At 37.4% G+C, this 26295-nt stretch overlaps 1 non-coding gene across 1 annotated transcript; it reads right to left on the bottom strand.

The window, feature by feature from the left end:
- Positions 1-4460: 4460 nt before the first annotated feature.
- LOC123326930 lies at positions 4461-4567 on the bottom strand. Its single transcript, XR_006541401.1, has one exon. It is a non-coding gene; the product is annotated as a U6 spliceosomal RNA (small nuclear RNA).
- Between the last annotated feature and the right edge of the window lie 21728 nt (positions 4568-26295).

Here is a 26295-nt window from a genome sequence, read left to right as displayed (position 1 = left end):
TTTATTTGAGAGAGAGAGAGCAAGAGTGGGAGGGGCAAAGGGAGAGGGAGAGAGAATCCCAAGCAGACTCCACATTGAGCACAGAGCCAATGCAGGGCTCAATCCCACAACCCCAAGTTCACAACCTGAGTTAAAACCAAGAGTCAGATGCCTAACCAACTGCACTGCCCAGGCACACAGCCAAATATATTTTAAAGAACTTCAGGAGAATAGTCTATTATATTTACCCACATTTTTACCATTCCAGTTCCAGGTTCCCCTCTGGTGTTATTTCTCTTCTATCTGGAGAATTCATCTATTGTTTCTTTCTCTTTTTTTTTTTAAAGATTTTTATTTAATTATTTGAGACAGAGAGAATGAGAGAGAGAGAGCACATGAGAGGGGGGAGGGTCAGAGGGAGAAGCAGGCTCCCTGCCAGGCAGGGAGCCTGATGCAGGACTCGATCCAGGGACTCCAGGATCATGACCTGAGCCGAAGGCAGTCGCTTAACCAACTGAGCCACCCAGGCGCCCCATCTATTGTTTCTTTTAAAGCAGGTTGCTGGTGATAAATTCCTTTAGTTTTCCTTTATCAAGAATGTCTTTATTTCACCATTATTAACTGAAATAAATTTTTACTGGACATAGACTTCTGGATTATTTTCTTTCAGCACTTTAAAAATGTTGTGGCAGAATAGGATCCAACAGTACATTAAAAGGATTATTCACCACGACGAAGTGGGATTTATCCCTGGGCTGCAAGGTTGGTTCAACATCCACAAATCAATCAGTGTGATACAATACATTAATAAAAGAAAGAACAAGAACCATATGATACTCTCAATAGATGCAGAAAAAGCATTTGACAAATTACAGCATCCTTTCTTGATCAAAACTCTTCACAGTGTAGGGATACAGGGTACATACTTCAATATCATAAAAGCCATCTATGAAAAACCCGCAGCAAATATCATTCTCAATGGGGAAAAACTGAAAGCTTTTCCCCTAAGGTCAGGAAGATGGCAGGGATGTCCACTATCACCACTGCTATTCAACATAGTACTTGAAGTCCTAGCCTCAGCAATCAGACAACAAAAAGAAATTAAAGGCATCCAAATCGGCAAAGAAGTCAAACTCTCACTCTTTGCAGATGATATGATACTTTATGTGGAAAACCCAAAAGACTCCACCCCAAAACTGCTAGAACTCATATAGGAATTCAGTAAAGTGGCAGGATAGAAAATCAATGCACAGAAACCAGTGGCATTCCTATACACCAACAACAAGACAGAAGAAAGAGAAATTAAGGAGTCGATCCCATTTACAATTGCACCCAAAACCATAAGATACCTAGGAATAAATCTAACCAAAGAGGCAAAGGATCTGTACTCAGCAAACTATAGAATACTCATGAAAGAAATTGAGGAAGACACAAAGAAATGGAAAAACGTTCCATGCTCATGGACTGGAAGAACAAATAGTGTGAAAATGTCTGTGCTACCTAGAGCAATCGACACATTTAATGCAATCCCTATCAAAATACCATCCACTTTTTTCAAAGAAATGGAACAAATAATCCTAAAATGTGTATGGAACCAGAAGTGAAATAAGTCAATCAGAGAAAGACAATTATCATATGATCTCACTGATATGAGGAATTTGAGAAACAAGGCAGAGGATCATAGGGGAAGAGAGGGAAAAATGAAACAAGATGAAACCAGAGAGGGAGACAAATCATAAGAGACTCACTGAGGGTTGCTGGAGTGGAGGGGGGTGGGAGGGTTGAGGTGGCTGGGTGATGGACATTGGGGAGGGTATGTGCTATGGTGAGTGCTGCGAATTCTGTAAGACTGATGAATCGCAGACCTTACCCCTGAAACAAATAATACATTGTATGTTTATAAAAAAGAAAAAAAGTGTTGTGGCAGGGGCGCCTGGGTGGCTCAGTCGGTTAAGCGTCTGCCTTAGGCTCAAGTCATGATCCTGGGGTCCTGGGATCAAGCCCCACATCGGGCTCCCTGCTCAGCAGGGAGTCTGCTTCTCCTTCTCCCTCTGCTACTCTCTCTCTCTTCCTCTGTCAAATAAATAAATAAAATCTTTTTAAAAAATGTTGTGGCAATTTCCTTCCTTCTGGCCTTGGTGTTTTTGATGAGAAATCCTCATTTATTCAACTCATTTTTCCTTTATCTTTAAAGATTTTATTTATAGGAGAGAGAGAGAGAGCATGAGCAAGGAGATGGGCAGAGGGACAAGCGGACTCCTTGCTGAGCGTGGAGCTCAATGCTGGGCTCTATCCCAGGATCCTGAGATCATGACCTGAGCCAAAGTCAGATGCTTAACCAACTAACCACTCAAGCACCCCTGTTTTTAGTAGCTTGAATTTCATGCCCTTGGATGTGGATTTCTTTGAATAAATCCTGTTTATGGTTTACTGAGCTTGAATATATATGTTTCACCAAATTTGGGGATTTTCCAGCCATTAATTCTTTGGGGGGCTTGGGTTTTTTTTTTTTTTCAAGTTTTTTTTTAAGATTTAAAAAAAAATGTATCTATTTAAGTAATCTCTACACCCAATGTGGGGCTCAAACTCATAACCCTGAGATCAAGAGTCACATGCTCTTCCGGCTGAGCCAGCCAGGCACCTCTCAAGTTTTATTTTAATCACCTGGTGCTCATCATGACAAGTGCACTCATTAATCAGCATCACCTATTTCACCCATTCCCTCCTCCCACCTCCCCTCTGATAACCATCAGTTTTCTATAGTTAAGAGTCTGTTTCTTGGTTTGTGTGTCTCTCTTTTTTTCCCTTTGCTCATTTGTTTTGTTTCTTTTTTTAAAAACAATTTTCTTTTTTTTTAAGATTTTATTTATTTATTTGAGAGAGAGAGAATGAGAGATAGCACAAGAGGGAAGAGGGTCAGAGGGAGAAGCAGACTCCCTGCTGAGCAGGGAGCCCAATGTGGGACTCGATCCCAGGACTCGAGGATCATGACCTGAGCCCAAGGCAGTGGCTTAACCAACTGAGCCACCCAGGTGCCCTGTTTTGTTTCTTAAATTCCACATATGAGTGAAATCACGATATTTGTCTTTCTCTGGCTGACTTATTTCCCTTAGCATTATACTCTCTAGCTCCTTCCATGTCATTGCAAATGGCAAGATTTCATTCTTTTTTATGGCTGAATAATAGTCCATTGTGTGTGTATGTGTGTGTGTGTCCTTTATCCATTCATCAATCAATGGACACTTGGGCTATTTCCATATCTTGGCTATTGGAAATTATGCTACTATAAACATAGGGGTGCATATATTCCTTTGAATTAGTGTTTTTGTATTCTTTGGGTAAATACCTAGTAGTGTCATTGCTGAATCATAAGGTAGCTCTATTTTGAACTTTTTGAGGAACCTCCAGACTGTTTTCCACAGTGGCTACATCAGTTTGCATTCCCACCAAAAGGGCACGAGCATTCCTTTTTCTCCACATCCTCGCCAATACCTGTTGTTTCTTGTGTTGTTGATTTTAATCATTCTGACAGATGTGAGGTGATGTCTCATTGTGGTTTTGATTTGTATTTCCCTGATGATAACTAATGATGAGCACTTTTCAAGTGTCTATTGGTCATCTGGATGTCTTCTTTGGAGAACTGTTCATGTCTTCTGTCCATTTTTTAACTGGATTATTTGTTTTTTGGGTGTTGAGTTGTATAAGTTCTTTATATCTTTTGAATGCTAAACCTTTATCAGATATGTTACTTGCAAATATCTTCTCCCATTCCATAGGTTGCCTTTTAGTTTTCTTGATTATTTCCTTCACCATGTAGAAGCTTTTTATTTTGATGTAGTCCCAAAAGTTTATTTTTGCTTTTGAATCCCTTACCTCAGAAGACCTATATAGAAAAAAGTTGCTATGGTGTATGTTGGAGAAATTACTGCCTATGCTCTTTTCTAGGATTTTTATGGTTTCAGGTCTCACACTTAGGTCTTTAATCCACTTTGAATTTATTTTTGTGTATGGTGTAAGAAAGTGGTCCAGTTTCATTCTTTTGCACGCTGCTGTCCAGTTTTCTCAACACCATTTATTGAAGAGACTATCTTTTTCCTTTTGCATATTCTTGCATCCTTTGTCAAAGACTAATTGACCATATAATTGTGGGTTTATTTCTGGATTTTCTATTGTGTTCCATTGATCAATGTATCTATATTTGTGCCATCACCATACTGTTTTGATTACTATTTTGTAATATAACTTTAAGTCTGTAATTGTGATGCCTCCAGATTTGCTTTTCTTTTTCAAGATTGCTTTGCGTTTTCAGGATCTTTTGTGGTTCCATACAAATTTTAGGATTGTTTGTTCAAGTTCTGTGAAAAATGCTGTTGGTATTTTGATAGGGATTGGATTAAATGTGTAGATTGCTTTGGGTAGTATAAACATTTTAACAATATTTGTTATTCCAATCCATGAGCATAGAACGTCTTTCCATTTCTAAAAATATGAAATGCTTCATGATTTTGCATGTCATCGTTGCACAGGGGCCATGGTAATCTTCTCTGTATTGTTCCAATTTTAGTATATGTGCTACCACAGATAGCACCCAACCATTAATTCTTTGAACATTTTTCTGTACCACATTCTTTCAGTTCTCTTTCTGGGATTCTGATAACATTGAAGTTAGATCTTTTGGTGTTACCCTATAAATTACTGAAGCTCTGTTTATCTTTCAACCTTTTTTTAAATTGTTGTTCAGAATGGATATTTTAATGGAACAATTTGTCATCCTCATTTTGCTATTGAATCCATCGAGTGAATTTTTCAAATTTCAGTCACTATATTTTTTTAGTTCTAAAATTTTCATTTGGTTCTTCATTAGGGATATTCCATTTCTTTGCTGAGACTCGTTAGATTTCCATTTATTTCACTTCTTGGAGAATTGTTATCATACCTACTTGAAAGTCTTTGATAATTCCAGCATATATGTCATGTTGGCATCTATTGTTTGCCTTCTCCCTTGTAAGTTAAAATTTTCTTGCTTCTTTGTGTGCTGAGTAATTTTAGATTTTAATCTGGAAATTCTGAATATTATATATGAGACTTGGGTCTACCTTAAATTCTCAGGAGAATGTTGATATTCAGGTTGCAAGTTTTGATCTGCATTCTGTGAATTGTGGTTCCAATGTCAGTTCAGTTTTCAAAGCTTTTCCAGTGTTATTCGAAACTGTCCCACATGTGCACCACCCAATGGCCAGTCGAGAACCTGATCAATGGTCTACTGCATTGTTCAGTTCTCAAAGCCTTTGATACTGTGTAGAGTCAGATTAACACATCACAGCCCATATGTGAACCCAGGATTTGATACACCACTTTATGGGTGTACTCATACACTTTATGGGCTCACTCTTTTGAGCTCCCTTCTCACAGTTGCTGGGACATTTCCAGCTCCCTGAAGTCCTTCTTCTGGTCCTCTGTCCAGAAAGGTAAGACTTTAGTTTCCATAATCTCCCATGTACTTCCCATGACTATCCCTGCATCCTGGACCAAGCAGCAGGAGAACAGAGAGATAAAAATGCAATGGATACTTGCCCCCCTTGGTCTTGGACCACATTTCTCCTGGTCAGAGGGGATTCCTCTCAGTGTTTTAGATACTGCCTCTTCACCACTATCTAAGGGTAAATTGGTTCTGAGCAAGGGTCTCTTTAAGAATGAATGAGTTTTAGGGGCACCTGGGTGGCTCAGTTGTTAAGCGTCTGCCTTCGGCTCAGGTCATGATTCCAGAGTCCTGGGATCAAGTCCTGAGATCGAGCCCTGCATCAGGCTTCTTGCTCAGTGGGAAGCCTGCTTCTCCCTCTCCTTCTCCCCCTGATTGTGTTCCCTCTCTCGCTGTGTCTCTCTCTGTCAAATAAATAAATAAAACCTAAAACAAAAATAGAATGAATGAGTTTTAGTAAAAAGGAATTTGTGCCGTATCTTCATATCTTGTATAATAGCTTTATTTATTTTTTAGGGCAGGTAGCAGTTATATTATGGATAATCAAATCTCCAAATAAGTTTTCTATAATAATAGGAATTACTTTTATAATCACAAATAATAAGTACTATTTAAAAATAAAATAGCTATATAGATTGTTAAGAAGCTTCTCCTTATTCTGTGATGCTGGTTTAATGTGATTGCTCAATTCACAAGCACATAACACCACTGTTCTGATACAGAATCTTTTTTTTTTTTTAAGTATGCTCTACACCCAATGTGGGGTTTGAACTAATGACCCCGAGATTAAGAGTTGCATGCTCTACCGACTGAGCCAGCCAGTCGCCCTTGTTCCCACACAGAAACCTGAATTTTTAAAGCTTGGCTGAGCTCCAGTCACAGCAAAGCAATCAAAGGACCCTTCTAACTTTGCGAAATTCCATGTTCTCTTTGTTCCCATCTTATTGTGGCTGTTCACAATGAGAGATAAAAGGTCAGGACTTTAGCTTTCAAAAAACCAACTTGGACAAATCAAGATAAATACAGTCCTGAACTCATTTGCATGAATGAATCCCTAGTCAATTCTTCCAGACAGAAGATGTCCTTGAGGGGAGTCTGGCATGAGCTTGAAAATATTATCATAGAATTCATGTTTGACTGCTTCCTCTTTCCCATTCATGGCTGAAGTTCAATGGTCAGAGAAAGGTAAACAGGTAATGGTTTGATGTTATGGAAACTGAATAATAAAAGTTCACATATTGAGAAGGAGGAATATGATATCAGAAAAAAAAATCTTCTCCCTTTAATAAAGAAACTTTAATTAGAGGGAAACCATGAAACTAATCATATGACTTGATAGCAGCTGTTTTGTTTTTTTTGTTTTTTCCCAGACACTTTGTTATAAGGCTCTGTGTTGATGAGAAAGCTAATGGATATGGAATTATCACCTACGGCAAATAAAATAAATAAATAAATATTGAAATAAACAAAATATTCAGTCAATTCTGTCTCTGCCACAAGAATAGTATTGTTATTGCAGATTTTAGGTAATGTTCACAATATATGTCAAAAGTGACTAAACTGTAGGAACAGGAAGCAGATCAGTGTCTGCCAGAAGCTGGGGGTCACAGAAGGAGGTAATCTTAAGAAGCACAGGGAAATATTTGGAGTGATAGAATTGTTCCACAATTGAATTGTGGTGTACTTGTGTGCTTTTGTCAAAACTTGCAGGGAGAATATTACTGTACTTAAATTATACCTTAATAAAAAATATTTTACGTGCCTAGCACATAGTAGTCAACAAGAGAAACAGAGAAATAAGTTTTTGCTTTAGAGGATGTGTTATGTTCTAGAAAATGGAAAGAACGTGAGGGCCAGTCCATAAACTTCATACTCATGTCTTGAAAAGCCAGTGTGATCAGTGTAACAAAAATTGGAATGCCCACAAAACTTGTTTCTATCATTCCCCATTGATATATGGGAATAGGGTTTTAAAAGGGTGGCAGTCGGGCAGGCCCTGTCAGGTCTCTCTACTCTGGAGGTAGAAAAAGCAATTTTTCAAGTAAATGACTCAACAGAAGTGTATTTAATGGGCCTTTAAACCCGAGGGCTGAGAGCTGCACAGTCGTGACAACACTCTAGGTCACAGTCACATTGGCCAGTAACATTTGAATAAATGAAGCCGAGGCTTTCCCACAACTCTCATGTACTTTGAAAGATGTGCTTCCGCAGATATGTGACTGGGAAGGGGACAGAACACGAGGCACGTAGCAGCCACTGAAGTGGACAGAAGTGAAAGAGGGTCAAACAATGGAGTATTTTGCAAGCTAAAGTTATTGGCATACTATAGCTTTATTCACTACTAATAATGGTGAAAAGTTAACATTTCTTGAGTTCTTACATATAATGTCCAGAAATTTGCTAAATATTTTACATTTATTACTCACAATAATCTATTACTATAGGTATTATTATTGCCTCCATTTTACAGATGGGAGAACTGAGGCTAGGATGTTGAGTGACTTGCCCAAAGTCACAGAGTAGGTAGGTGTGGCAGAACTGGGATTTGAATCCAGTCCTTCATAATCTAAACTTCCTGCTCCTAATCAGTGTCCTACAATGGCTATTCACTCAGTGGAAATGCTTTTTATTAGGTCTTCTAATAGCAATACAGTATTTATTGAAGAAAAATATTCCTTTCTTTTATAAATTGCATGTACCAGAGAGACCTTGTGAAGGACAGATGGATTGAAAATTCAAGGTATTTTAGATTTTTTTTTTTTTAAGACAGCACGAGCAGGAGGGGCAGAGAGAGAGAGGGAGAGAGAATCTCAAGCAGACTCCGTGCTGAGCGCTGAGCTGGAGGCAGGGCTCCATCTCATGACCCTGAGATCGCCACCTGAGCTGAAACTAAGAGTTGGCCACTTAACAGACTGTGCCACCCAGGTGCCCCTTAGATTTTTAAATGAGGGCCTGAGAGCTCACATCTTTAGTCTGAGGCTTAAATATTACTTTATTTCCAAGGGAAAATAGCAAATCTTTGTGGAGATTGGCAGCATTCTGCTGAGGGTCCTAATGCCTGCACTTCTAACATTAAGGCAGGGCACTCTGACCTTGCCCTGAAACACCAGAAGCAAGGTTTGGAAAGCTGCACCTCATAAAAATGGGATGGAATAAGCCAGAGCCTTGAAAGATAGCTGAGCAGATATTGAGGTCAAGAACTCTACATGAGTCTTAGTCTAAGTTGAAGCCCAAATCTGGAAATCAAATTCTCTATTTCTTTTTTTTCTTTTTTTAAAATTTTATTTTATTATGTTATGTTAATCACCATACATTACATCATTAGTTTTTGATGTAGTGTTCCATGATTCATTGTTTGCATATAACACCCAGTGCTCCATTCAATACGTGCCCTCTTTAATATCCATCACCGGGCTATCCCATCCCCCCGCCCCCCGCCCTCTAGAACCCTCAGTTTGTTTCTCAGAGTCCATAGTCTCTCATGGTTCATCTCCCCCTCCAATTTCCCCCCTTCATTTTTCCCTTCCTATCTTCTTCTTCTTCTTCTTTTTTTTTTTTTTAACATATATTGTATTATTTGTTTCAGAGGTACAGGTCTGTGAATCAACAGTCTTACACAATTCACAGTGCTCACCATAGCACATACCCTCGCCAGTGTCCATCACCCAGACACCCCATCCCTCTCACCCCCCCCACCACTCCAGAAACCCTCAGTTTATTTCCTGAGATTAAGAATTCCTCATATCAGTGAGATCATATGATACTTGTCTTTCTCTGATTGACTTATTTTGCTTAGCATAATACCCTCCAGTTCCATCCATGTCTTTGCAAATGGCAAGATTTCAGTTTTTTTTGATGGCTGCATAATATTCCATTGTATATATATACCACATCTTCTTTATCCATTCATCTGTTGATTGACATCTTGGCTTCTGGACATAGCTGCTATAAACATCTATTTCTTAAGACTGACAATGATCCTACACCTCTGGAAGCCAGTACATGGAACAATAATAAAGTCTCATAAGCATCCAGAACACAGACCTTTTATTATATGATGATTTGACTCTGATGAAAGAAAAGTTCTGAAGAATCAGCTTTACTTTTCTTTGTTCAGGAAAAATTAGAACTCATTTCAGAAACTGTACTTTTTCTGTTAGAAGGACTGTGTTGAATTTAAACATACCATGAATCATTCAATAAAACTGTTCTTACCTTTCTAGAAGGTGGTAGAACTAGAGTCTATGGTTATTTTATTTATTGTCTAATAACACATAGACTTATTATTGGTACCAAATGTTTTAGCTCTTGAATATATGCAGCTTAAATACTTCATTTATACTATTTTTTAATTTTCCCATCTTTATTGGTCTGGCCTTCTTAAGCTTTTTGTAAGAGAAAGAACGAAATCTTTCTTCTGCAATGAAATATGTGAATATTCACATTAAGTGCAATAAATAGACTATAAATAGTTTAAGTCAAATTTTACTATAAATCAGTTACAAAAAAGCTTTTGTTTTCTAAAAATATTTTTGGATTTCCGATATCAGTTTATGGACCTGTAACAATATGCTCAAGAGGAACTTTATTTAACTGAAGAGAAGTTATACTTTAAACTTAATTAAATTACAATCCTAGGCTTAAAAATACACATGCGCATAGATACACACACAAATTACAAACAGGTACTAGAATCCTTTTCTTACCTAAAGCCTTTAAGGGAGCATACACACACATTCACAATACTGAATCCAAGATTTGTTTTGAAAATGTTGATGCTTTTAGCAGGATAGTAACACATTACATCCATATATTACTTTATATTTTGTCAAGCACATTCATATTTACTGTCACATTGATCTTCGCACCATTTCTGTGAAGTAAACAAAGCAGGAATTATTATTTTTTTTAAATCACATCAATTTTTATCTGGTTACCAAAGGAAGGCATTTCTTGTGAATGATAACAGAAGAAAGAAAAAGTTGGCAGGTTTCTCCCCCTCATTTTACAGAGAGACACACACTTGAGAATCTCTCAGTCTAACAGCTAGAAAGTAGATCTGGAGTTGAAATCTAGTCTGACTCCAAGATTTGTGAATTTTATTCTTTCAACAATATTTAGTGAGCACTGAAAGTGTCAGGCTCTCTGATAACCATATCCACTATACGACAAGGCCTCTCAGTTAGGAACCACAAGACACAGAATTTTACAGCTTTAAACATCTGTAGAACCTAGATCCAAAGATAGGACCATACTGTTAGCAGAATTATTTTTTTCATTTTAAGGAGAATGTTTAATTTGCTAAGTAAAGTAGAATCTTCCCTCCCAAAATTCTGTTTAAACTATTTGGTAAGTACCTTGAATCCAACAATCACTTCAGTGTTTGAGGGTCTGTACACTAATGTAGATTAGAGCTACCACAGACCAGCCATGCCCATAAATGACCACACTTATTTTGTAAGATGTAAACTTTAAGATGAGCAGCTACTAGAGCCTATTGATGGTTGAGTTTGAAGGGATGAATGTAGGCCAGTTTGATGAACTATTGAGGATATTTCCAAAGTCTTAGTCTTGCCCCTTTACTATGGTGAAATGGTTGTCATTAAACTGTTCTTACAGGTTTTGAAAACTGACTTTTTAGTGAATTGACCTAGAAATATTTGGTCCAAGTGTCAACTTTATGGTAAAGGGTCTCAAATTTAGGATTTTCTCTCTAACTGAGGTCATACATATACTCTGTATTTAGGTTTGGGGCTGCCATAACAAAGTACCACAAACTGGGTGGCTTAAACAACAGAAATTTATTGTTTCACAGTTTTGGAGGCTAGAAGTCTGAAATCCAAGGTGTCAGCAGAGTTGATTCCTTTAGAAGGCTGTGAGGGAGAATCTGTCCCACGCCTCTACTAGCTTCTGGAAGTGTAGGCATTCCTTGGTTTGTAAGTGGCATTCTCTCTATGTCTTCCCTCTGTGCATGTCTGTGTCCAAATTTCTCCTTTTGATAAGGACACCCATCATACTGGAATAAGGCCCACCCTAGTGATCTCACTTTAACTTGATTAACTCTGTAGAGATCCTAGTTGCAAATAAAGTCACATTCTGAGGTACTGGGGGGGTTAGGAATTCAATATCTTTATTCAGGTTATGATGGTTAATTTTATATGTCAACTTGGAAGATGTTTTTGGATGAGATTAACATTTAGATTGGTGAACTCTATGTAAAACAGTTTGCCCTCCATAATGTGGGTGGGCCTCACCAAATCAGTTGAAGGCCTGAACAGACCCAAAACACTAGCCTTTTCAAGCAAGACTGCCTTTCAACTTCATCTGCACTATTGCCTCTCCTGAGTCTTCAATCTGCTAATCTTTAGACTAAAACACTACCATTGGCACAGTCCTTGCTAGGGATACTCTAACAAGTTAAAAAGAGACATGCATCATAGGAACAGAGAGACACAGCGAGAGAAGGAACACAAGCAGGGGGAGTAGGAGAGGGAGAAGTAGGCTTCCCGCAGAGCAGGGAGCCCCATGTGGGGCTCGATCCCAGGACCCTGGGATCATGACCTGATCCAAAGGCAGACGCTTAACGACTAAGCCACCCAGGCGCCCCAAACAAATGTCTTTGAAACATACCATAAATTTTGCAGTTCTGTTTTGGAATTTATTTCTATTTTAATATTCTGGAAGCCTCAAAAACTGGAGCTTAAGGTCATCTCAATCTCTGGCTCTATTTAGCTGCTGCTTCTCCACTTATTACCTCTCCCACTTGCTTCCTATTGCCAGGAAAACCTTGCTATTTCTTGCCTACTGGCCTTTGCACACATTCTTCTTTCCATGAGGTCACATTCATCACCTGCTTTTAGAAATCTTCCTCAATACGGGCACCTGGGTGGCTCAGTTGGTTAGGTGTCCAACTCTTGATCTCTGCTCAGGTCTTGATCTCAGGATGATGAGTTCAAGCCCTGTGTTGGGCTCCATGCTAGGCATGGAACTTACCCAATAAAAAAATAAATTGGGGTGCTGGATGGCTCAGTTGGTTAAGTGTCCAACTCTTGATTTGGGCTCAGGTCATGATCTCAGGCTTGTGACATCAGGCCCTGCATTGGACACTGTGCTCAACCAGAAGTCTGTCTGCCCCTCTCCTTCTGCTCCTCTCCCACTCCCATTACTCTCTCTCTCTCAGATAAATAAATAAATAAAAATTAAGTCTTTTTTAAAAATTAAAAAATAATTTAAAATTAAAAAAATAAATTTAAAAAGTCTTCTTGAATAAACCCCAGCCTTATTTAATCACTCTCTAATGTTTTTCTTTTTTATAAATGTATTTATTTAGAGAGAGAGTTGTGGGGGAGGGGCAGAGGGAGAGGGAGAGAGAGAATCTCAAGCAGACTCCCCACTGAGCACGGAGCCGCATGTGGGGCCCAACCCCACGACCTGAGATCAGACCTGAGCTGAAATCAATAGTCAGTCACCCAGCTAACTGAGCCACCCAGGCTCACTTAACTACTCTCTAATTACTATATTGTATTATTATCTGTCTCTTGAGAGTTTTAGATGTATTATATCTGAATGGTGGAAATTCTACATAATGGTGTGCTATACATCACTTCCCAACTTCAAATCCAGTGACATGATGTTAGTAGCTTGAAATCAGCCATGGTGGGAATATTTACACCACATAGAAATTTGAAAATACTCCAAATCAAAGCTTTTTTCCCCAGAGGAGAGCTAATTGTTAAACATTAAACACAACTGGAAATAATCCAAACATCCATCAAAAGCATTCTGGTTGAATAAACCATGATATATCCATTCATTGAAGTACCATACAACTATAAAGGAAATAGGGCTATTTTTATATACTCCTATAAAAGTGATCTCCAGAGTATACAGACAAGTGAAAAAGCAAGTTGAAGAAAAGTATGTATACTATGCTTTTAAAAGTAGGGAGGATACAAAGGCATGTATGTTTTTGCTAATTTTTTTTTTTAAACAGAAGGCCAAGGCAGTAAAGTTTTTAAATGGCTACAACTAGGGAGAGAGAAGAAACTATAAGAGAGATGGAAATAGATGATTGACTTCTTTGACTATACCTTATTTGGTAGATTTCTTTGGAACCATACAAATGTTTTACATAATTAAAACTTAAGATCTTATTATAAAAAAGAAATCCCTAAATATCTGAAGCAAAATGAAACAAATCAATCTATGCAATGAATTGATGGCATAATCACATAGAGAAGAGTTATTTGAAATGAACTGAAAGCACAATAATTTTATTTGGCTAGTCAGATATGTACTGAGGACCAACATAAATACATGAAATGTAAAAAAATCTTAAAAATTTTTCAGTAATCATATTGCTAGTGATAAAATTGGTTGTTATTCTGAAACTATTGTATACAACCTACAACAAAGAAAATAAGTAATGATGCTTATGCCATTAAGAACTAATATTTTTTACAGTAGTAGAAAACATAAATATAAAATCAAATATAAAAGCAAAAACATTGTAACCTTACATTTAAAATATTATGAACTCATATTTTCTCTTTAAAAATATTTAGGTATTTCCTAGCTCTGTGCTCTCAACAAGCCTAGAAACAATGACCAATGCAGCAGGAGTGAGCACGCCTAAAATCCAGATTGTGATTTCTTACTACCACTTTCCAATCCTGGATTCCTTGCAGAAATAGATGATTGCAGTCCTGAAGCAAGAGATGTCTAAGGTGATCTTAGAATCATGCCAGAAAACAACAAGGCTACCAAAGACTATTGAAGCTTGCCAAAAGGAATCAAGAGCCAAACTGGAAGAAGCTCCTACTAGTCAAAGATGGCATAATTTGAGCATCAATAAAAATAATTGCTGCAATGGATTGAAACACATAAAAATATTTTTAAAAGTTCATTGGCCACCCATGCAGTATGATACAGAATCAACCCATTATACTAAAAGCTGATAAGTAAAGTGAAAGAATATAGAGTATTTCATCTTTCCCATTTAAAATGTACTGCTGAGGGTGCCTGGGTGGCTCAGTCGTTGGGCGTCTGCCTTTGGTTTAGGTCATGATCCCACGGTCCTGGGATCGAGCCCCACATTGGGCTCCCTGCTACATGGGGAGCCTGCTTCTCCCTCTCCCACTCCCCCTGCTTGTGTTCCCTCTCTCGCTGTGTCTCTCTGTCAAATAAATAAATAAAATCTTTAAAAAATAAAAATAAAAATAAAATGTACTGCTGGGTAACCAAAAGTTGTGAGAATAAGTTTCTTTTTATAGAAGTATTTCAGCCAAGGGGTGCCTGTGTGGCTCAGTCAGTTGAGCTGCCGACCCTTGATTTCAGCTCAGGTCATGATCTCAGGGTCGTGGGATTGAGCCCCTCCTTGGGCTCCATGCTCAGTGTGGAGTCTGTTGAGATTCTCTCTCTCTCTCCCTCTGCTCCTCCCCCCACTTAGGCTCATTCTCTCTCTCTCTAAAATAAATACAGAAAATCTTAAAAAGAAGAAGTATTTCAGCCAATAAATGAAGATGCAATGACAGAACATTAATATTTTATAACCACTGCCAGCATAATGGATCTATTCTAAACAATGACTATCAAAAGTTATCAAGATCGCAAAAAAGAAAGACAGACTTTATATGCCTCATGATGGAAGTGCTCAGTACTTCCCATGAAGTATTCTTATAAAAAAATAAACCTGGATAGTATGGAGTTTCCTTAAGAACTTAAAAATAAAACTACCCTACAATCCAGTAATGATACTATGACACTACTGGATATTTACCCAAAGAATACAAAAACAACAACAACAACAAAACTGACTCAAAGGGATATATGCACCCCTCTGTCTATTGCAGCATTATTTAGCCAAACTATGGAAGCAGCCCAAGTATCCATCGATAGATGAATGGATAAAGAAAGAAGATGTGAGATATATATGTAATGGAATATTATTCAGCCATAAAAAGAATGAAATCTTGCCATTTGCAAACAACATGGATGCAGCTAGAGAGTATAATGCTAAACAAAATAAGTCAGTCAGAGAAAGACAAATGCCATATGATTTCATACATATGTGGAATTTAAGAAACAAAACAAATGAACAAAGGGGAAAAAAAAGAGAGACATGCCAAAATACAGACTCCTAACTATAGAGAATAAATACATGGTTACCAGAGGGGAGGTGGGTGGAGGGATGGGTGAAATAGGTGATGGGGATCAAGAATTCACTTATCATGATGAGCACAACAAGAAATACAGAGAACAAAGGGAAACAACAAAGCAATGGCTGTTTCTTCATCAAATATATTTCCGGGGCAGGGGGAGGCAGAGGAAAGGGGAGGAATAAGGAGGGCTAAAAGAAATTTAAGAGACACATCATTAATTGCTATATTTGGACTTTACTTGGATTTTGATTTAAATCAACATTAAAAAAATAATTATGAGACAACATGTGATATTTTTAAAAAGAGTCCTTATCTTTTTAGAGATAAATGTGAAAATATTTGTGTGCAAAATAGCATGGCATTTAGGATTCATCCCAAAATAATCTAGTTTGGGGTGTGGTAGGCTGAGTAGGATTATAAATGAAACAAGACTGGCCATGCTAAATGTTGAAGCCGGATGTTCTCTCTATTTTTGTAGCTGTTATAAGTTTTCCATATTAAAAAGTTAAAATTTGGGGGGGTGCCTGGCTGGCTTAGTTGGTAGTGCATGCAACTCTCAATCTCAGGATCGTGAGTTCAAGTCCCACATTGGGCATGGAGTCTACTAAAAAGAAAAAAAAGTTAAAATTTTTAAAAGTATGACTATCCAGTTTTTGTTTGAACTGGTGGGGGAGGAGGGTGGGTTAAGGCACCATTTGCTGACATTGTAATATTTTAAGGAGGAATAATTGGGGGTGGGAAAGAGATCTAGAAAAAGGGAAATTAATCATTTAATTTTCAGTTCTGAACATGGTTTGAAGTGTCTGAAAGACATGCAAGGGAAGATACTGAGTAGACAGATAAATAAAAAGTTTGAACCTCAGAAGAGACATCTGGACTAGAGATCTAAGTTTAGGATTTATCAGCATCTGGGTGGAAATTAATACAATTCCTTAGGGAGAGAATATATTGCAGAATAAAAACAAAGAAAACTGAGAGCCTACTGCATACCAGGCACTATTCTAAATTCTTTAAATGCTTTAAAAATATACTTAATACTCACGATAACCCCATGAAGTTGATATTACTATTATCTACTTTTTATATATTAAGAAACACAGGCCCATGAGTCTTGTCATAGCAAGTTTAAGCTTTGTAATCAGGATTTGGATCCTTGAAGTCTAGACTCTGTGTGAAAAACAGAACACCCCAGGACTCTGACCTAAAGAACTCAGGTATCTAGAAGTGGAGGAGAAAAAGAAAAGGAGTTTAAGAAAAAGCAGCCAAAGAGGTAAGAGAGAAAAATATTTGAAAGATACGTCAATATAAGACAAAAGAAGAGCACATTCAAGAAAGGGAATGGCCAATAGTATTGAATGGTGCTGAGAGGTCAAGGAAAATGCATGCTGAAATTAATTCCATCACTGGTAGCAAGCTCAGCTCGTGACTCACATTACAGTTTATTTCTGTCAGGATGCTTTTCAGTAGAATGACTGAGACATGGTGTGATTCTAACTTGATAAGTAATAAAGAAATAATAGCTTCTACTATTACATATGTAAGCATAATAGCCTCTGCTATAACATATTTTACCTCAAAATACATGGAATACACAAATCCAGACACTCAAAATATAATTTAGAGAGGATTTTTCTGTGGTTAACAATGGAATTTCTTACTGAAAGTATTCATCTTAATGATTCTTTTATATGGGGATTTTTCCTAATATGTGTAAAATATGATTCAATTTTCAAATCTGTCAGACACAAAATTTTAAAGACACATTTGCTATACACCTATACTGTGATTTTTCTATATTTTCGTGTTTGTTAAGATTAGGAAGAATTTAAATTTTAAGGAAGAATGAAGCTTTTAAATGCTGTAAAATAAAAATGATCAGCTTTTCTGACTGCTCAAAGATGATCTTCTTTAAATTTTCAAATCTTATTTTCAGTTTCAGTGAATAAATTGTTAGCATTTACGTTCTTGGGTTCTTAGAGAGACTCTTCACATTCTCAGGAAATTTATTTGTGATGTGGATAATAGTGAAAACCCCACTTTCATCTGCATATACGCAGTTGAGGAATTTTCAAGAGCTAAGTACGTCGCACGTGGTAGAAAATGTTAGAGATCTTCCTCTCAAATAATCTATTTGTAAGAATCAGTATTGTATTAGCTTATGTTGTTACTTGGATAAAAAAACCAAACCAAATTCAGTGTTTTTTGGCTTGAATTTTTAAAACCTTAATAACAATACTAGAAAATGGAAGATACTTACTTTCCCATCTATGTGTGTTTGATTTTAAATGTTGGTCAAAGATCAAAATGCAATTATCAACAAGCTGGCTCTCATCTGTACAAAAAAAAAAAAGAACAGAGGAAAATGACCTGGTACTTGACATGAACTGCATGATCTGAGCAAGCCTATGAAAAGTGAATGTACCACTTCTCTATGTGAGAGGAAAAGAAATAATAGATATATTGGAGCTGCCAACTACAAGACCAAAGCAGGCTCATCACCTGGCACAGGGACAGTTACATACTAGGTGTTCAGGAAATCAGTGTAGAACAAGCAAATGAATAAATAAATAACAGATGGAGCTTGTGTTTGCACCAATAATGAGAAGCAGGAGGCAGCATGTTAAGTAATAATAGCAGATCTGTACTGCATGGTTATCACGTGCCCAGCGCTACCAATAATTTTAATGGCCAAGATTCGTTACTGCTTACCACGTGCTCTGCTTACCAGACCATTACCAACTGAAGCCTCAATAGGTAGTACTATCATCATCATCATATCTAATCATTTCACCTTACGAATGAGTACACTGAAGCACAGAGAGGGTAAGTAACTTGCCCAAAATCACAAAGCTGGTTAATGGTAGTTCTGAGCTTTGAACAGTTTGCATTCAAAGCCTGCTCTTTAAACCACCAGTCCGTGTTGCCTACATTCTGTGTAGTTAAAAACTCTGTTTGTTGCATTTGCTAAAATCCTTCCAGGTTACCCAAATCCTTTCAGTATGTGTTGGTACTAAACATTGTCAAGGCTGTCTATGGGGCCTGTCTCTACTACCAGCAGCCTCACCTGCCACTCATGGAATATATTTGTTTTCTGGAATCACTGACTTTCAGAGCTGAGTAGCTGACAGGAGTCAGTATAAAGTAGTGGCCAAGTACATGGGCTTTGGTCTCCAGCTAAATGCAAATCCTGGCCTTGTCCCATACCCCAAGAATTTCTTAAAGTTCTGCCTATTATTAGCCTCCCTTGGAAAAAGAGGCAAGTAGAGTGAGAAGAAAGTAGTTGCATACTGCTTACCAGCTATTGACTGGAATAGTTCAAGTTCTTACTTTTATTTTTTTTTTAAAGATTTATTTATTTTAGAGGGGTGGGGAGAGAGCTCCCTGCACATGTGGGAGGGGAGGGGCAGAGGGAGAGAATCTTCAAGCAGACTCCTCCCATGAGGGAGGAGCCTGACCTCATGACCCATGAGATCATGACCTGAGCTGAAACCAGGAATCAGACACTCAATGGACTGAGCCACCCAGGTACCTCTAAAGGTCCTACTTTTAATAACTCTGTCTCAGTCAGCAAAACAGGGCAATCGAGTCATTAAGGAGTGGGCCCCTGCTTATGATAAGTGAGCCTCACTGTCAATGATTTCTTACTTCTAATGAAGCAACTTAATGAGAAATGGAGTAGTGAAAAGCTGGCCCATTCTTCTGACAACAGGAGAAGGGGAAAAGTCAAGACCATAATAGTAATGAACTCTAGTCTAGCGGTTTTCTAAATCTGCACCGTCTTGAGGTCTCCAAAACACTTACAGGGAGTCTGCTAGGACAAAGTTATTTTTACAATAAAACTAAAGACAGCACTTTTCTTCTTTACTATTTTAATGTTCACTAGTGGTCCAAAGACAATGGTGGTAAAACTGTTGGTCCCCTAGAAAGAATCAAGGCAGTGACACCAAACCATACTGGTAGTTATATTCTTCACCATGATGTGCTCACAATATAAATAAAATGCCAGAGTCACATAAGAACGTCTTTATAAGACAATAAAAAGGATTTACTGTCTTAAATCTATACATCTTATTAATATTCTGTATGATAAATTGGGAAGTACAAAGAAAGTATTTCTGTTGCATATGGAAATATGATGTCTCTAGGGAAAAAAAATTATGCCACTGAGCTACAAAGCAGAACCACATTGTGTTTTCATGGAACATCATTTTTACTCAAAAAAAAAAAAAATGACAGACAAATAATGGATTACCAGATTGGGTATTTGGTAGACTTTCACTTTTTTTTTTTTTTTAATGAACAAATAGACCAGCTACAACAAGGAAAAGAGCAGATGGTATTTTCTTCAAGAGAAAATTTAAATTTTGGAAAACCTGAGTTTACCACGGTGAAATTTATAATTTCTCGATACTTAAAAGACTTTTCTAATGAGAATAGTAGTGATAGCAACATAAATTTTTTTGATATTGTATAATGAAATAAGCCAACATTCAGAAGATCTGAATAAGTCAGTGAACCAATATTTCCCCAATGACCAATGAACAACATTACAAAATCATGCATTAGTAAAAGATCCATTCAGTGTTCATGACAGATCCGTAGATTTTAACACAACTGAGTACACAGAGTTTATTTATGTGTTTTCAGATTCCACATTGCAATTAACCTTTAAAACCTACCACTTGTAGAGGTTTGGTATAATATAAAAGATGAAAGCAGGGACAGGCAGAACAAGTGAGCTGCCCAATATCAAATATAAATTGCTGAGGGTCTGAGCCTAGAACCTTGGCTCCTACATCCCTTCCTCCCAAGAATAGGTTTCTAATAATATTAACCCTGTCCTAGTAGTAGTCATTCTCATTAAGATCCTGAAGAAAGACATGGCCCCAATTTGATTCCTAAGCATTGGAACTTAAAATTTTGAAAGAATTGGTCTACAAAATTGTCCCAACTTTCTAATGCTAAAACATTTTGAGTACTTCTACATTTAGTGCTTATATAAGAAGCATCCATTGACAAAATGCTACGAGGAATTATATTCAGTCTATAGGCAGTATGTGGTATACATTTTGATTCAGGGGACCCCTCCCAAGGACCCAAATCCCACAAATTAGAGTTCAAAGGTCTTTACCTAAGCCTTTGAAAGGGCAAATAACAGGGGTAGCCGTCAGATTCAGACTGACACAGAAGACAGCAATTTGTCCCATCAGCTGTGGAGAAATCTGAAAAGCGTGCGCACGCGCGTGTGCTTGTGTGTGTGTGTGTGTGTGTAAGAGGCAATTTTCTTTTTTTTTTAAAGATTTTATTTATTTATTTGTCAGAGAGAAAGAGAGAGAGCGCACAAGCAGGGGGAGCAGCAGGCAGAGAAGAGGGAGAGGGAGAAGCAGGCTTCCCCAAGCAGGGAGCCCAATGTGGGACTCGATCCCAGGAACCTGAGCCGAAGGCAGACGCTTAACCAACTGAGCCACCCAGGTGTCCCAAGAGGCAATTTTCTCAAGAGGAGTCTGTCTAGTGCCTTTTCCAAAATTCTAGCGGCTTGGGATTATGGGAGAAATAGGGCTCAGTCAAATCTTCTTTGTGAGGTATTACTACTCTGGCTTTAACCAATGTTCCAGATAGATCTCATTTCAACTCAAAGATATAATAGCACCATATTATTCCATTGCCAAACCAAATCTGGAATGGAAGCAGGCAGGAGATGTAAAGCAAATAGGAGGTGTTGCCAGTGTCTGATCCCATTCTGTCCAACATTTAGATTCAAAGAATTTCAGATTCAGCAGAAATCTTACATATCATCTAACCTATCCTCATTTTTCAAAGATGAAAAAACTCTGGCCCAGAAAAATTAAGTGTCTTGCTCAAGTTTTTATGGTGAGTTAATGCCAGAGATGGAACTGAAAACCACAGGCTTTTCTCAGTACCACAACTTGATCATCTAATTGCTTTTTTCCTTGATTGTTCCCTATCTTTAAATCTAGACTGAGGTTTTCTTAACCACAACAAAAAAGACACAGCATGCTAAAGAATTGGTTAAATAGAATCAGGGAACCCTATTTACTTTCAAAAAAAGAGAAAGGTTTGTTAAATGCTAAGAAGTTCATAATAGTCTAGTCAGTTAACACAGGTTCTTCGGTTTCAATTACAGAAAAACATTACTGCCAAAGTCCGCAAGTGCTATCCTAATTTTTCAGATTACTTCCTTAGAAAGTGTGCTTTTGATCTGCTCTTCCAAAGAAGAACACAAGTGCAGACTTCAATGCTTAATAAAGTTAAAAGCTTCTCCCTGGGGTAACTGAAATTTTTATCAAAGGGGCGATAGACCTGGCTGCAGCTGCAACAAAGAAGTGCCATATAAAGCCAAGTGGAAAGCAGTTAGACATCATTGGTGGTACGGGGCCATTGAATGTGCTCATATTAATTGGAATCTATTGCACAGGACATTCCACTACATGCTGGGCAAATGACCCTGAAAGTTTTGAGTCTCTCTGGTGTATAAAAAAAGTTCAGATGTAAAAATAATCATACAGATGGTGGATTCTCTACCCTTGAATGGGCCTAGCCACCCTGAGATCTGGGTGGCTGGAAAATTTCTTTTTTAAATAATGCCCTTTGAGTGAGTCCCCATATATGCATCTTCTTTTACAACCATTTGAAAACTTGTCTTCTAATAATTTCACACAGCGCTTTCAGCGTAGCAACATTCAAAAGAATAAAACTAATGAAATACAGCAACTTTTACATTTTTACTTTTGTGCTTTGGGAAAATTCCGATTAAAAGATGTGAGGCAGTTCAAGTTGGAATTTCTTTATTGCTCCCAAAATGAATAACTTTTAATTTAATAGAAAAATTAGACAGATTTAAAGCCAAGGGAGTATGGAATATGTTTCAGGCGTATCAGGATGCAACCCTTCTGCACTTATGATTTAAATTCTTACATCCTCATATCTCATATTGTTCCTGATTGCGGGTTATGTGTAAAGAGCTATCATGGCATTTCTCCCTTAGGCAGAAGCCGTTCCTGAACTTCATGACAGCCTCTTTCTTACTCTTTAAGCTAAATATTAAAAGAAAATCCCAGATATTATAATGTCAATGAATAATAACCCTAACATGTCAGAAATGTTATCCAAGAGGTCCAAGTGATAAGACGAATCCCTATCTCAGATTCCCAAATTTTGCCCAATTTTATAAACAAATTGTCTAGAATATAAATCAATGAAAATGTAAGCCCTACCTAGATGATGGCCAGAAGACGAATGTCCTTTAAAAGTACTGTGCATCAAGCCAACTTTCATTTACTCAAAACTGGAAACCTCAAATTCTTATGTATATCAACCTTTTCATCAAGCCATACATGTTTTTTTAAAAAATGCTTAGTTTATAGTACATCTAAGTTCTCTTTTCCCCCAGAGATCAACACATAATGTTGACTGGATTTTTGATTAACATATTTATCTAAAACATAACATTCATGAGCAGTCTGAACCCAGAAATAACACATTTACAAACATCTTAAATTAATTAAAGCAAACAGAGTAACTATACTTTTTTTTCGTCCATAACCATAACCAGTACCTTTTCTAAAAATATTTACATTTCTATCAACAGGTAAAATTTCAGTGAATTCTACCTTTCACAAAACGATTACTGCAGAATCAGTTGGAGCCCCCAAATGTGGGCATTATTATTGCCTAGGAAAACAGAGAGGATATTTTAACCAGAGCTTGTTAGATGTAGGAGAGCTTCCATGGATAACCTTTTTCCCAAGGTCAAATATCAATGAATACAGTGTTTACTTAGATGCAACATGACCTCTTGAATCATACTCCACTAGGTAGGATGGAACTAATGAAAGACAAATGACAAATGGAAGATCATGATATTCCACTCTGGACCTTGCTCCCCTCTGAGTGGTGTCTTGCATCGAGCGAGTTCCAGAACCAAGATTTAATGGAGATTACAGATAGGTGAATTCTTTATAATGAGTAACTTTGGTCATTGCTAATTTAATCAATGATTAATAATCCACTGTGGCTATCATTGGAAAAAAGTTAGCAGGACATTAAATGAATCATTTTACCACCAAGTCATTATGTTGCTCATAATACTTTCTCCCACAGCTCTCTACTAAAATTGATTTAGCCATAACATTTTGTGAGGAGTGTGAGCAATCACTATTCTCTAGGTGGTCTCCCCACAGAATACAACAATAGGTAGAAAGCTATAATGGGACTATGCTTTTTCTAGATTATCTACTTTCATAAATGTACCTCACCTACTATTACACAATCAATCTGTATGTACAGTGGGTAATCAAACTAGAAAATTTTCATCCCTCATCAGAGTACAAAGGTTTTCAAACTATCATGTTATTGTTTTATTTTCTTTAGTGACTGATAAATTGTAATCATTTTACCTGCCTAAAAGACCTACCAAAGATATTTGAGGAATGTTTGAGGGTCCACTTAACTAAAAATCACTCACTGACAGTGTAATATAGTGGGTTCAGAATCAGACAAATCTAATTTGAATTCAGACTACAACACCTATCAGTTCTGCAACTTAGGTCAGGTTATGTAAGTTCCTAATCATTAGCTTTTTCATTTTTAAAATGACAATAATAATACTTTCAATACAGGGTTGTTACGATTAAATGTGATAATACATTTAAAACACTTAGCAGTGTCAAGCACATAGTGATTATATGGATAAGTGGTAGCTATCAGGGCCACCATCCAACTTTATAATTCTTTTGAATTAGAAAAAGCCCTGTGGGTACTCAATTTGGAAAGCAAAGCGTGAACTGGATTTTAGCTTTCCCTGGCCACCTCAGCTAGGTGTTTCTGCTCAGTACACAGACTATACAACTGTGCTCAGAGATCTTTAGAGCTACTGTCAGCTATAGCACCTGAAATTTCCATCATTTAAATAATTCCTTGTGAATACGTTTTTTTTTTCCACCCTCTAGAAAGCCCATGCCATTTTAATATTTAATAAAAATAAGGTGATGAGATGGATAATTACACACAGTATACTGGGGAGAGTATAAACTGGTATCATATCTCTGGAGGGAAAAATGGTAATATTCATTAAGAGCCTTAAACAGGCTTATATCTTTTGGCCTAGTAATTCCATTTTGAGACTTTACTCTAGGAATAATCAAAGACGGAGCTCCTGAGTGGCTCAGTCAGTTAAGCGTTAGGCTCAGGTCAAGAACCCAGGGTCCTGGGATTGAGCCCCGAGTTGAGCTCCTTGCTCGGTGGGGAATCTGCTTTTCACTCTCCCTTTACCCCTCCCCCCGCTCGTGCATGTGCTCATTCTCTCTCTTTCAGATAAATAAAATCTTAAAAAAAAAAGAAAGCACCAGAGACAAAGAAATATATTTGTCTAGTGTTATACATAATAGTGAACATTGAAACTACCCAAACATCTGATTATAGTGAGATGGAATACTGTGCAGCCACTTAAATTGCTTCTCAAAGAAGTTTCAACAACAACAAAACTTACTAAAATATTCAGTGAAAAAAGCAAGATGCAGAATTGCATACTTATGTGATTCCATTAAAAAATACATAGAAAATAATCCTGGGATAAACTAAAAAAATATTAAAGTATTTCTCTTTGAATAGAGCAATTACAGGTGATTTTCAGATTCTTTTTCACATATTCTCCTTAGAATGAGCCATTTTTATTATTACAAACAGAAAAAAAGTGTTATTTTAAAAAACATTTTGGGGGCGCCTGGGTGGCTCAGTCTGTTAAGCATCTGCTTTCTGCTTGGGTCATAGTCCTGGGGTCCAGTCCTGGGACTGAGCCCCGCGTCTGCCCCCACCACTCGTGGTTGCGCGTGATCTCTTTCTCTCAAATAAATAAATATTTTAAAAATAAAAATAAAATAAAAATAAAAACATTTTGGAAAAATTAAATTGCTTAGAATGAAAGATACATTAGTCATTAGCATTGGTCCTTTAATGAATCAACAATATACAACACAATGAAAGAATGAGCAGGTATAATGCGGTAGGAGGGAAGATACCAGGAATTCCTGGAGCTGAGATTCCTTTGAGTAGTCTGAATTACAAAGGAGGGAATAGCTGAGGCTTTAACTTAGTTGGGCAAATGGACATTAAATAAACATATGAGGGTTGTCTGCTTCTGGCCAAGGTGGAGTAACTAGGACCAGATTTACACTCCCTCCTGAAACAACCAAAAAACCCAACAAAACACATTAATGATGGTTTTTAAAGACATTGAGCATTAGACAAGAGAGAATGACCTCTGAGAGAGGAAACAAAGAAATTGAGCAATTACCCAGTTAATTGCCTTGAGAGAGTGTCCTGGCTGTGGCACAGGGAAAACTACCCTTCCTTATTTGAGGAGTTGGAACTGGGCATTTGAGAGTCCAAAGTAGCCAGAGTTCACAAAGCAGAATCCCAGAGAGAATAAATCTGCACTGAGAAAGAACTCCTGATGTCTGCACAGGTTCCCCCTAGAGTACTCAGGTGAGTACTGATCAGTGCATACATGTAAGGAAATCACTGTAGACCAGGGGGAAAAGCAGTCAAAAAATTAGAGGTATAATCCTCAGACCCCACACAGGACAGGAAGCAGTTCTAGTTCCCAACACTCAGACTGGAAAATTTCATGATTTATGCAATATAAGGTCAACTACACAG

Source organism: Neomonachus schauinslandi, chromosome 1 (assembly GCF_002201575.2).
Source record: "Neomonachus schauinslandi chromosome 1, ASM220157v2, whole genome shotgun sequence".
In the NCBI taxonomy this organism is placed as follows: Eukaryota; Metazoa; Chordata; class Mammalia; order Carnivora; family Phocidae; genus Neomonachus; species Neomonachus schauinslandi.
The sequence above is the reverse complement of the archived record's forward strand: the minus strand, read 5'-3'. Positions and strand labels throughout refer to the sequence as shown.